Source organism: Phalangium opilio, unplaced genomic scaffold (assembly GCF_054372755.1).
Source record: "Phalangium opilio isolate 3A_F unplaced genomic scaffold, DU_Popi_V2 ptg000009l_1, whole genome shotgun sequence".
NCBI classification, from domain to species: Eukaryota; Metazoa; Arthropoda; class Arachnida; order Opiliones; family Phalangiidae; genus Phalangium; species Phalangium opilio.
The window spans coordinates 13,164,249-13,173,733 of NW_028324146.1; the positions used below are offsets into that span (position 1 = coordinate 13,164,249).

A 9,485-nucleotide genomic window follows, 5' to 3' on the forward strand; every position below is an offset into this window, starting at 1 on the left:
TCTTTTAAATTCCAATAGATATGAAAAAAGCAAACATATTTTCTTTTTGTTATTGTTTTAAAAAGATGATGGTTAATTTGTCTCACTTAATTTAAATTCGAATTATTATCTAGCACTCTCGGCAACGGCCATATCAAGCTGAAAACACCGGTTCTCGTCCGATCACCGAAGTTAAGAAGCGTCGAGCGCAGTCAGTACTTGGGAGGGAGTCCACTTAGGAACACTGCGTGCCGTTGGCTTTTTCACTTTTTTTTCCTCTTTTAAATTCCAATAGATATGAAAAAAGCAAACATATTTTCTTTTTGTTATTGTTTTAAAAAGATGAAGGTTAATTTGTCTCACTTAATTTAAATTCGAATTATTATCTAGCACTCTCGGCAACGACCATATCACGCTAAAATCACCGGTTCTCGTCCGATCACCGAAGTTAAGCAGCGTCGAGCGCAGTCAGTACTTGGGAGGGAGACCACTTAGGAACACTGCGTGCCGTTGGCTTTTTCACTTTTTTTTCCTCTTTTAAATTCCATGAGATATGAAAAAAGCAAACAAATCTTCTTTTTCTTATTGATTTATAAAGATGAAGGTTAATTAAATTCGAATTATTAAATAGCACTCTCGGCAACGGCCATATCACGCTGAAAACACCGGTTCTCGTCCGATCACCGAAGTAAAGCAGCGTCGAGCGCAGTCAGTACTTGGGAGGTAGACCACTTAGGAACACTGCGTGCCGTTGGCTTTTTAACTTTTTTTTCCTCTTTTAAATTCCAATAGATATGAAAAAAGCAAATATATTTTCTTTTTGTTATTGGTTTAAAAAGATGATGGTTAATTTGTCTCACTTAATTTAAATTCGAATTATTATCTTGCACTCTCGGCAACGGCCATATCACGCTGAAAACACCGGTTCTCGTCCTATCACCGAAGTTAAGCAGCGTCGAGCGCAGTCAGTACTTGGGAGGGAGACCACTTAGGAACACTGCGTGCTGTTGGCTTTTTCACTTTTTTTTCCTCTTTTAAATTCCAATAGATATGAAAAAAGCTAACATATTTTATTTTTGTTATTGTTTTAAAAAGATGATGGTTAATTTGTCTCACTTAATTTAAATTCGAATTATTATCTAGCACTCTCGGCAACGGCCATATCACGCTGAAAACACCGGTTCTCGTCCGATCACCGAAGTTAAGCAGCGTCGAGCGCAGTCAGTAGTTGGAAACTTTGCGTGCCGTTGGCCTTTTCACTATTATTTCCTCTTTTAAATTCCATGAGATATGAAAAAAGCAAACAAATCTTCTTTTTCTTATTAATTTATAAAGATGAAGGTTAATTAAATTCGAATTATTAAATAGCACTCTCGGCAACAGCCATGTCACGCTGAAAACACCGGTTCTCGTCCGATCACCGAAGTTAAGCAGCGTCGAGCGCAGTCAGTACTTGGGAGGGAGACCACTAAGGAACACTGCGTGCCGTTGGCTTTTTCACTTTTTTTTCCTCTTTTAAATTCCTATAGATATGAAAAAAGCAAACATATTTTATTTTTGTTATTGTTTTAAAAAGATGAAGGTCAATTTGTCTCACTTAATTTAAATTCGAATTATTATCTAGCACTCTCGGCAACGGCCATATCACGCTGAAAACACCGGTTGTCGTCCTATCACCGAAGTTAAGCAGCGTCGAGCGCAGTCAGTACTTGGGAGGGAGACCACTTAGGAACACTGCGTGCTGTTGGCTTTTTCACTTTTTTTTCCTCTTTTAAATTCCAATAGATATGAAACAAGTTGGGAAAACCAAAATATTACCTCTCCGTGTCAAGAAGATTATATAAACTTAAGTATCCAATAAAAACGTTATTATGTTTCTGAGTTGGGGTTTCCCATTTTTGTTGTTGTTTTGAAAAATATATCGCAATGCACGGGCCTTGATAGATATAGGAGGCAATGAATGAAATATATCACAATGCACGGGCCTTGATAGATATAGGAGGCAATGAATGAAATATATCACAATGCACGGGCCTTGATAGATATAGGAGGCAACGAAGGAAATACATCGCATGCACGGGCCTTGGTAGATATAGGAGGCAATGATAATCTCTCTCTTTGCACGAGAGGTTTATCTTTAATATTTAAATAAATATAATTATTTTTAATTATTTTAATCTTCAATAATTAACATTAATAATAGTTAAATCGTTTAAAATAAAGTTATACCTATTATCTTCTCAAACTTTGCTAATATTGACGTTTAAAGTGAAGGGTACCCCTCTTGCCCGCTTTTTTCAAATTTGGGGTATATATACGATTCGTTTCCATTATAATAGTAAGGAAAAAGCGCAATTGCGAAAACCTTTGGTGGCGATCCCACCTTAGGGAGGCTAGACGTTTCTCGTAACCCTAGCTGATCGCCGCGTATATCCTAAAACCAAACGATGATAATGGTGTAGAAGCCAATGATACAGATTGGTGTCTATGTGGAATAGACGGAAGACCAGTGGATGGTGGTGTTAGAAGCCAGTGTAAGTGCAGACTGGTGTCAATGTTGGGATTGACAAAGAACAGAAGATGGTGGTGATTAGAAGCCAGTAAGAACAGACTGGTGTCCGTGTGGGATGGACGAAGACCAGAAGATGGTGGTGTGAGAACTCAAGTAGAGGAGCCATTTCCGTGACTGTGAAAGCAGTTCGGAAATGGCGAACACGTTTGCTCCGATACGCAAACTGCGAACGCGGTCACGTGGGTGTAACAACGGACAGACAGACAGACACACAGACACACAGACAGACACGGCCGTTACAGAACCTCTCCTGGACTACGTCACACGGAGAGGTAAAAAGCAAACATATTTTATTTTTGTTATTGTTTTAAAAAGATGATGGTTAATTTGTCTCACTTAATTTAAATTCGAATTATTATCTAGCACTCTCGGCAACGGCCATATCACGCTGAAAACACCGGTTCTCGTCCGATCACCGAAGTTAAGCAGCGTCGAGCGCAGTCAGTACTTGGAAACTTTGCGTGCCGTTGGCTTTTTCACTTTTATTTCCTCTTTTAAATTCCATGAGATATGAAAAAAGCAAACAAATCTTCTTTTTCTTATTAATTTATAAAGATGAAGGTTAATTAAATTCAAATTATTAAATAGCACTCTCGGCAACAGCCATGTCACGCTGAAAACACCGGTTCTCGTCCGATCACCGAAGTTAAGCAGCGTCGAGCGCAGTCAGTACTTGGGAGGGAGACCACTAAGGAACACTGCGTGCCGTTGGCTTTTTCACTTTTTTTTCCTCTTTTAAATTCCTATAGATATGAAAAAAGCAAACATATTTTCTTTTTGTTATTGTTTTAAAAAGATGAAGGTCAATTTGTCTCACTTAATTTAAATTCGAATTATTATCTAGCACTCTCGGCAGGGTTGGCAAAAATTGAGTTTTTTTAAAAAAAAACAAAAGTTGTGTTTTTTATTGTTTAAAACACGATTTGTTGTTTAAAACTGTTTTTTAAACAAGTAGAAAAAAACAGTAAAAAACACAAAAAAACCTAGTTTTAAACATGTTTAAAATCACTCTTGCAGAACTAATAGCCTATATATTATACATCGCGGCTCTCCATTTAAGCCACTACTCCCGCTAGCGCAAGGCGCTTATTTTCACAGCCTGCTTGATTAAACAAAATGGTCTTGGTTTGGACAGAAAAAACAAACGATGAGAGTGACGTTTATCAATTGACTGAAGAACCGATATTGCGATTTTTCTTTATTTATATTAATTTATTTCTTAATCACAATTTAATTCAATCAACTTATTTAATTGCTAATCGATTTATTCCCTCCAAATTAATTGAAAAATAACATATTTGAGCTTTTTCAAGAACAAATAAGATTTTCCGAAATTATTTTATGATATTAATTATTTTGAAGGAAGTGCGTGTTAAGCGATCAATACAGAATGTGTGAAATATTCTACTGACTGTTTAAAAAGAGCAAGAGCTCCTTAAATTTAGAATTTCAAGGTGTAAGAAATTGTCCGTGTGGAATTAGAACTAGGGACCACTTGAACCCAAAGCGAGTATCATACAGCTTGACCAACGGACCACGAACACGTATTGAGAAGAAAAACACGAAAAGACGAAATCAAGAGCTCCAAAAATTTAGAATTTGAAGGTGTAAGAAAGGGTCCTTGCCAGGGTTGGCAAAAATGTAGTAAAAAAAGTTGTGCTTTTATTGTTTAAAACACGATTTAAAATTAGATTTTCCGAAAACATTTTATCATGAAATTAATTATTTAAAAGGGAGTACGTGTTGGGGGATCAAATTTGAATATTTTAAATATTCTGACTGTTTAAAAAGAGCAAAACGAAAATGTAATTTTTTAATAGCGCATTCAAAATGAGGGTGATGGGTAAAATTGTTCATTTAACCCCAAATGTCCAAATGCTTGATTTCTTTTGTGGCCACTATTAAGGAATTTTCGGTTCCATACTGCAGAGTTTCTTGGTCAGAACTCATACATTTGAAACTTCACCACCCCTTTCAACTTTGTAGGCGCTTCATGTTTTCCGTTTACGGATTAAGCGTATTAATTTTAGCACTGTTAAGGGCCTGGCTTTAAATATTACGCGTAATCACTTTAGAACAGTAAAATGTACCAACAGTGTAGAAAAACGTTGTTCCTTTTACCTTAGGTAGACGACAAAATAAGTTATTCTTAATCAAATTATTGAATATCAGTCTTCAATACAGATTGGTAACGGATAAATCAACTGGTAGGGTTTCCAAACAATTAAACACTCTTAAAAACAGTCAAATTATTGCAAGATTTTGACTGAAGCTTATTATTTCTATTATTTAATATTTTCGCTCATTTTCAAATAAAACGAGTTAAAAATATTCGAAATTACTCTCCATAAAAAACATGTTTTAAACTGTTTGTTTAAAACGTTTTAAACAAATTAATGTTTTTTCTTCATGGCTGTTTAAAACAAGTTTTAAACCAAAGTTTAAAACAATTTGTTTAAAACTTGCCAACCCTGACTCTCGGCAACGGCCATATCACGCTGAAAACACCGGTTCTCGTCCGATCACCGAAGTTAAGCAGCGTCGAGCGCAGTCAGTAGTTGGGAGGGAGACCACTTAGGAACACTGCGTGCCGTTGGCTTTTTCACTTTTTTTTCCTCTTTTAAATTCCAATAGATATGAAAAAAGCAAACATATTTTCTTTTTGTTATTGTTTTAAAAAGATGATGGTTAATTTGTCTCACTTAATTTAAATTCGAATTATTATCTTGCACTCTCGGCAACGGCCATATCACGCTGAAAACACCGGTTCTCGTCCGATCACCGAAGTTAAGCAGCGTCGAGCGCAGTCAGTACTTGGGAGGGAGACCACTTAGGAACACTGCGTGCTGTTGGCTTTTTCACTTTTTTTTCCTCTTTTAAATTCCAATAGATATGAAAAAAGCAAACATATTTTATTTTTGTTATTGTTTTAAAAAGATGATGGTTAATTTGTCTCACTTAATTTAAATTCGAATTATTATCTAGCACTCTCGGCAACGGCCATATCACGCTGAAAACACCGGTTCTCGTCCGGTCACCGAAGTTAAGCAGCGTCGAGCGCAGTCAGTACTTGGGAGGGAGACCACTTAGGAACACTGCGTGCCGTTGGCTTTTTCACTTTTTTTCCTCTTTTAAATTCCATGAGATATGAAAAAAGCAAACAAATCTTCTTTTTCTTATTGATTTATAAAGATGAAGGTTAATTAAATTCGAATTATTAAATAGCACTCTCGGCAACAGCCATGTCACGCTGAAAACACCGGTTCTCGTCCGATCACCGAAGTTAAGCAGCGTCGAGCGCAGTCAGTACTTGGGAGGGAGACCACTAAGGAACACTGCGTGCCGTTGGCTTTTTCACTTTTTTTTCCTCTTTTAAATTCCTATAGATATGAAAAAAGCAAACATATTTTCTTTGTTATTGTTTTAAAAAGATGAAGGTCAATTTGTCTCACTTAATTTAAATTCGAATTATTATCTAGCACTCTCGGCAACGGCCATATCACGCTGAAAACACCGGTTCTCGTCCGATCACCGAAGTTAAGCAGCATCGAGCGCAGTCATTACTTGGGAGGGAGACCACTAAGGAACACTGCGTGCCGTTGGCTTTTTCACTTTTTTTTCCTCTTTTAAATTCCAATAGATATGAAAAAAGCAAACATATTTTCTTTTTGTTATTGTTTTAAAAAGATGATGGTTAATTTGTCTCACTTAATTTAAATTCGAATTATTATCTTGCACTCTCGGCAACGGCTATATCACGCTGAAAACACCGGTTCTCGTCCGATCACCGAAGTTAAGCAGCGTCGAGCGCAGTCAGTACTTGGGAGGGAGACCACTTAGGAACACTGCGTGCCGTTGGCTTTTTCACTTTTTTTTCCTCTTTTAAATTCCATGAGATATGAAAAAAGCAAACAAATCTTCTTTTTCTTATTGATTTATAAAGATGAAGGTTAATTAAATTCGAATTATTAAATAGCTTTCTCGGCAACAGCCATGTCACGCTGAAAACACCGGTTCTCGTCCGATCACCGAAGTTTAGCAGCGTCGAGCGCAGTCAGTACTTGGGAGGGTGACCACTAAGGAACACTGCGTGCCGTTGGCTTTTTCACTTTTTTTTCCTCTTTTAAATTCCTATAGATATGAAAAAAGCAAACATATTTTCTTTTTGTTATTGTTTCAAAAAGATGAAGGTCAATTTGTCTCACTTAATTTAAATTCGAATTATTATCTTGCACTCTCGGCAACGGCCATATCACGCTGAAAACACCGGTTCTCGTCCGATCACCGAAGTTAAGCAGCGTCGAGCGCAGTCAGTACTTGGGAGGGAGACCACTTAGGAACACTGCGTGCTGTTGGCTTTTTCACTTTTTTTTCCTCTTTTAAATTCCAATAGATATGAAAAAAGCAAACATATTTTATTTTTGTTATTGTTTTAAAAAGATGATGGTTAATTTGTCTAACTTAATTTAAATTCGAATTATTATCTAGCACTCTCGGCAACGGCCATATCACGCTGAAAACACCGGTTCTCGTCCGATCACCGAAGTTAAGAAGCGTCGAACGCAGTCAGTACTTGGGAGGGAGACCACTTAGGAACACTGCGTGCCGTTGGCTTTTTCACTTTTTTTTCCTCTTTTAAGTTCCAATAGATATGAAAAAAGCAAACATATTTTCTTTTTGTTATTGTTTTAAAAAGATGAAGGTTAATTTGTCTCACTTAATTTACATTCGAATTATTATCTAGCACTCTCGGCAACGACCATATCACGCTGAAATCACCGGTTCTCGTCCGATCACCGAAGTTAAGCAGCGTCGAGCGCAGTCAGTACTTGGGAGGGAGACCACTTAGGAACACTGCGTGCCGTTGGCTTTTTCACTTTTTTTTCCTCTTTTAAATTCCTATAGATATGAAAAAAGCAAACATATTTTCTTTTTGTTATTGTTTTAAAAAGATGAAGGTCAATTTGTCTCACTTAATTTAAATTCGAATTATTATCTAGCACTCTCGGCAACGGCCATATCACGCTGAAAACACCGGTTCTCGTCGGATCACCGAAGTTCAGCAGCGTCGAGCGCAGTCAGTACTTGGGAGGGAGACCACTTAGGACACTGCGTGCCGTTGGCTTTTTCACTTTTTTTTCCTCTTATAAATTCCAATAGATATGAAAAAAGCAAACATATTTTCTTTTTGTTATTGTTTTAAAAAGATGATGGTTAATTTGTCTCACTTAATTTAAATTCGAATTATTATCTTGCACTCTCGGCAACGGCCATATCACGCTGAAAACACCGGTTCTCGTCCGATCACCGAAGTTAAGCAGCGTCGAGCGCAGTCAGTACTTGGGAGGGAGACCACTTAGGAACACTGCGTGCTGTTGGCTTTTTCACTTTCTTTTCCTCTTTTAAATTCCAATAGATATGAAAAAAGCAAACATATTTTATTTTTGTTATTGTTTTAAAAAGATGATGGTTAATTTGTCTCACTTAATTTAAATTCGAATTATTATCTAGCACTCTCGGCAACGACCATATCACGCTGAAATCACCGGTTCTCGTCCGATCACCGAAGTTAAGCAGCGTCGAGCGCAGTCAGTACTTGGGAGGGAGACCACTTAGGAACACTGCGTGCCGTTGGCTTTTTCACTTTTTTTTCCTCTTTTAAATTCCTATAGATATGAAAAAAGCAAACATATTTTCTTTGTTATTGTTTTAAAAAGATGAAGGTCAATTTGTCTCACTTAATTTAAAGTCGAATTATTATCTAGCACTCTCGGCAACGGCCATATCACGCTGAAAACACCGGTTCTCGTCCGATCACCGAAGTTAATCAGCATCGAGTGCAGTCAGTACTTGGGAGGGAGACCACTAAGGAACACTGCGTGCCGTTGGCTTTTTCACTTTTTTTTCCTCTTTTAAATTCCAATAGATATGAAAAAAGCAAACATATTTTCTTTTTGTTATTGTTTTAAAAAGATGATGGTTAATTTGTCTCACTTAATTTAAATTCGAATTATTATCTTGCACTCTCGGCAACGGCTATATCACGCTGAAAACACCGGTTCTCGTCCGATCACCGAAGTTAAGCAGCGTCGAGCGCAGTCAGTACTTGGGAGGGAGACCACTTAGGAACACTGCGTGCCGTTGGCTTTTTCACTTTTTTTTCCTCTTTTAAATTCCATGAGATATGAAAAAAGCAAACAAATCTTCTTTTTCTTATTGATTTATAAAGATGAAGGTTAATTAAATTCGAATTATTAAATAGCACTCTCGGCAACAGCCATGTCACGCTGAAAACACCGGTTCTCGTCCGATCACCGAAGTTTAGCAGCGTCGAGCGCAGTCAGTACTTGGGAGGGAGACCACTAAGGAACACTGCGTGCCGTTGGCTTTTTCACTTTTTTTTCCTCTTTTAAATTCCTATAGATATGAAAAAAGCAAACATATTTTCTTTTTGTTATTGTTTCAAAAAGATGAAGGTCAATTTGTCTCACTTAATTTAAATTCGAATTATTATCTAGCACTCTCGGCAACGGCCATATAACGCTGAGAACACCGGTTCTCGTCCGATCACCGAAGTTAAGCAGCGTCGAGCGCAGTCAGTACTTGGGAGGGAGACCACTTAGGAACACTGCGTGCCGTTGGCTTTTTCACTTTTTTTTCCTCTTTTAAATTCCAATAGATATGAAAAAAGCAAACATATTTTATTTTTGTTATTGTTTTAAAAAGATGATGGTTAATTTGTCTCACTTAATTTAAATTCGAATTATTATCTAGCACTCTCGGCAACGGCCATATCACGCTGAAAACACCGGTTCTCGTCCGATCACCGAAGTTAAGAAGCGTCGAACGCAGTCAGTACTTGGGAGGGAGACCACTTAGGAACACTGCGTGCCGTTGGCTTTTTCACTTTTTTTTCCTCTTTTAAGTTCCAATA

General features: G+C 37.4%; 8 non-coding genes and 19 pseudogenes across 8 annotated transcripts; all 27 read left to right on the forward strand.

The window, feature by feature from the left end:
* The first annotated feature begins 120 nt into the window (after window positions 1-120).
* Window positions 121-239, forward strand: LOC149715590 (5S ribosomal RNA; annotated as a pseudogene).
* Window positions 240-376: 137 nt separating this feature from the next.
* Window positions 377-495, forward strand: LOC149715591 (5S ribosomal RNA; annotated as a pseudogene).
* Window positions 496-617: 122 nt separating this feature from the next.
* On the forward strand, window positions 618-736 carry LOC149715592 (5S ribosomal RNA). Its single transcript, XR_016374286.1, has one exon. It is a non-coding gene; the product is annotated as a 5S ribosomal RNA (ribosomal RNA).
* A 137-nt stretch (window positions 737-873) lies between these two features.
* Window positions 874-992, forward strand: LOC149715593 (5S ribosomal RNA; annotated as a pseudogene).
* Window positions 993-1,129: 137 nt separating this feature from the next.
* LOC149715594 (5S ribosomal RNA) lies at window positions 1,130-1,232 on the forward strand (annotated as a pseudogene).
* Window positions 1,233-1,354: 122 nt separating this feature from the next.
* On the forward strand, window positions 1,355-1,473 carry LOC149715595 (5S ribosomal RNA; annotated as a pseudogene).
* A 137-nt stretch (window positions 1,474-1,610) lies between these two features.
* LOC149715596 (5S ribosomal RNA) lies at window positions 1,611-1,729 on the forward strand (annotated as a pseudogene).
* A 1,192-nt stretch (window positions 1,730-2,921) lies between these two features.
* Window positions 2,922-3,024, forward strand: LOC149715597 (5S ribosomal RNA; annotated as a pseudogene).
* Window positions 3,025-3,146: 122 nt separating this feature from the next.
* On the forward strand, window positions 3,147-3,265 carry LOC149715598 (5S ribosomal RNA; annotated as a pseudogene).
* A 1,766-nt stretch (window positions 3,266-5,031) lies between these two features.
* Window positions 5,032-5,150, forward strand: LOC149715599 (5S ribosomal RNA). Its single transcript, XR_016373624.1, has one exon. It is a non-coding gene; the product is annotated as a 5S ribosomal RNA (ribosomal RNA).
* Window positions 5,151-5,287: 137 nt separating this feature from the next.
* On the forward strand, window positions 5,288-5,406 carry LOC149715600 (5S ribosomal RNA). The gene has a single exon (XR_016372191.1). It is a non-coding gene; the product is annotated as a 5S ribosomal RNA (ribosomal RNA).
* Window positions 5,407-5,543: 137 nt separating this feature from the next.
* LOC149715601 (5S ribosomal RNA) lies at window positions 5,544-5,662 on the forward strand. The gene has a single exon (XR_016373634.1). It is a non-coding gene; the product is annotated as a 5S ribosomal RNA (ribosomal RNA).
* Window positions 5,663-5,783: 121 nt separating this feature from the next.
* LOC149715602 (5S ribosomal RNA) lies at window positions 5,784-5,902 on the forward strand (annotated as a pseudogene).
* A 135-nt stretch (window positions 5,903-6,037) lies between these two features.
* On the forward strand, window positions 6,038-6,156 carry LOC149715603 (5S ribosomal RNA; annotated as a pseudogene).
* A 137-nt stretch (window positions 6,157-6,293) lies between these two features.
* LOC149715604 (5S ribosomal RNA) lies at window positions 6,294-6,412 on the forward strand. The gene has a single exon (XR_016372386.1). It is a non-coding gene; the product is annotated as a 5S ribosomal RNA (ribosomal RNA).
* A 122-nt stretch (window positions 6,413-6,534) lies between these two features.
* LOC149715605 (5S ribosomal RNA) lies at window positions 6,535-6,653 on the forward strand (annotated as a pseudogene).
* Window positions 6,654-6,790: 137 nt separating this feature from the next.
* LOC149715606 (5S ribosomal RNA) lies at window positions 6,791-6,909 on the forward strand. Its single transcript, XR_016372194.1, has one exon. It is a non-coding gene; the product is annotated as a 5S ribosomal RNA (ribosomal RNA).
* Window positions 6,910-7,046: 137 nt separating this feature from the next.
* LOC149715607 (5S ribosomal RNA) lies at window positions 7,047-7,165 on the forward strand (annotated as a pseudogene).
* Window positions 7,166-7,302: 137 nt separating this feature from the next.
* LOC149715608 (5S ribosomal RNA) lies at window positions 7,303-7,421 on the forward strand (annotated as a pseudogene).
* A 137-nt stretch (window positions 7,422-7,558) lies between these two features.
* Window positions 7,559-7,676, forward strand: LOC149715609 (5S ribosomal RNA; annotated as a pseudogene).
* Window positions 7,677-7,813: 137 nt separating this feature from the next.
* LOC149715610 (5S ribosomal RNA) lies at window positions 7,814-7,932 on the forward strand. Its single transcript, XR_016372195.1, has one exon. It is a non-coding gene; the product is annotated as a 5S ribosomal RNA (ribosomal RNA).
* A 137-nt stretch (window positions 7,933-8,069) lies between these two features.
* On the forward strand, window positions 8,070-8,188 carry LOC149715611 (5S ribosomal RNA; annotated as a pseudogene).
* A 135-nt stretch (window positions 8,189-8,323) lies between these two features.
* LOC149715612 (5S ribosomal RNA) lies at window positions 8,324-8,442 on the forward strand (annotated as a pseudogene).
* Window positions 8,443-8,579: 137 nt separating this feature from the next.
* LOC149715613 (5S ribosomal RNA) lies at window positions 8,580-8,698 on the forward strand. The gene has a single exon (XR_016372387.1). It is a non-coding gene; the product is annotated as a 5S ribosomal RNA (ribosomal RNA).
* A 122-nt stretch (window positions 8,699-8,820) lies between these two features.
* On the forward strand, window positions 8,821-8,939 carry LOC149715614 (5S ribosomal RNA; annotated as a pseudogene).
* Window positions 8,940-9,076: 137 nt separating this feature from the next.
* On the forward strand, window positions 9,077-9,195 carry LOC149715615 (5S ribosomal RNA; annotated as a pseudogene).
* A 137-nt stretch (window positions 9,196-9,332) lies between these two features.
* On the forward strand, window positions 9,333-9,451 carry LOC149715616 (5S ribosomal RNA; annotated as a pseudogene).
* The last annotated feature ends 34 nt before the right edge of the window (window positions 9,452-9,485 follow it).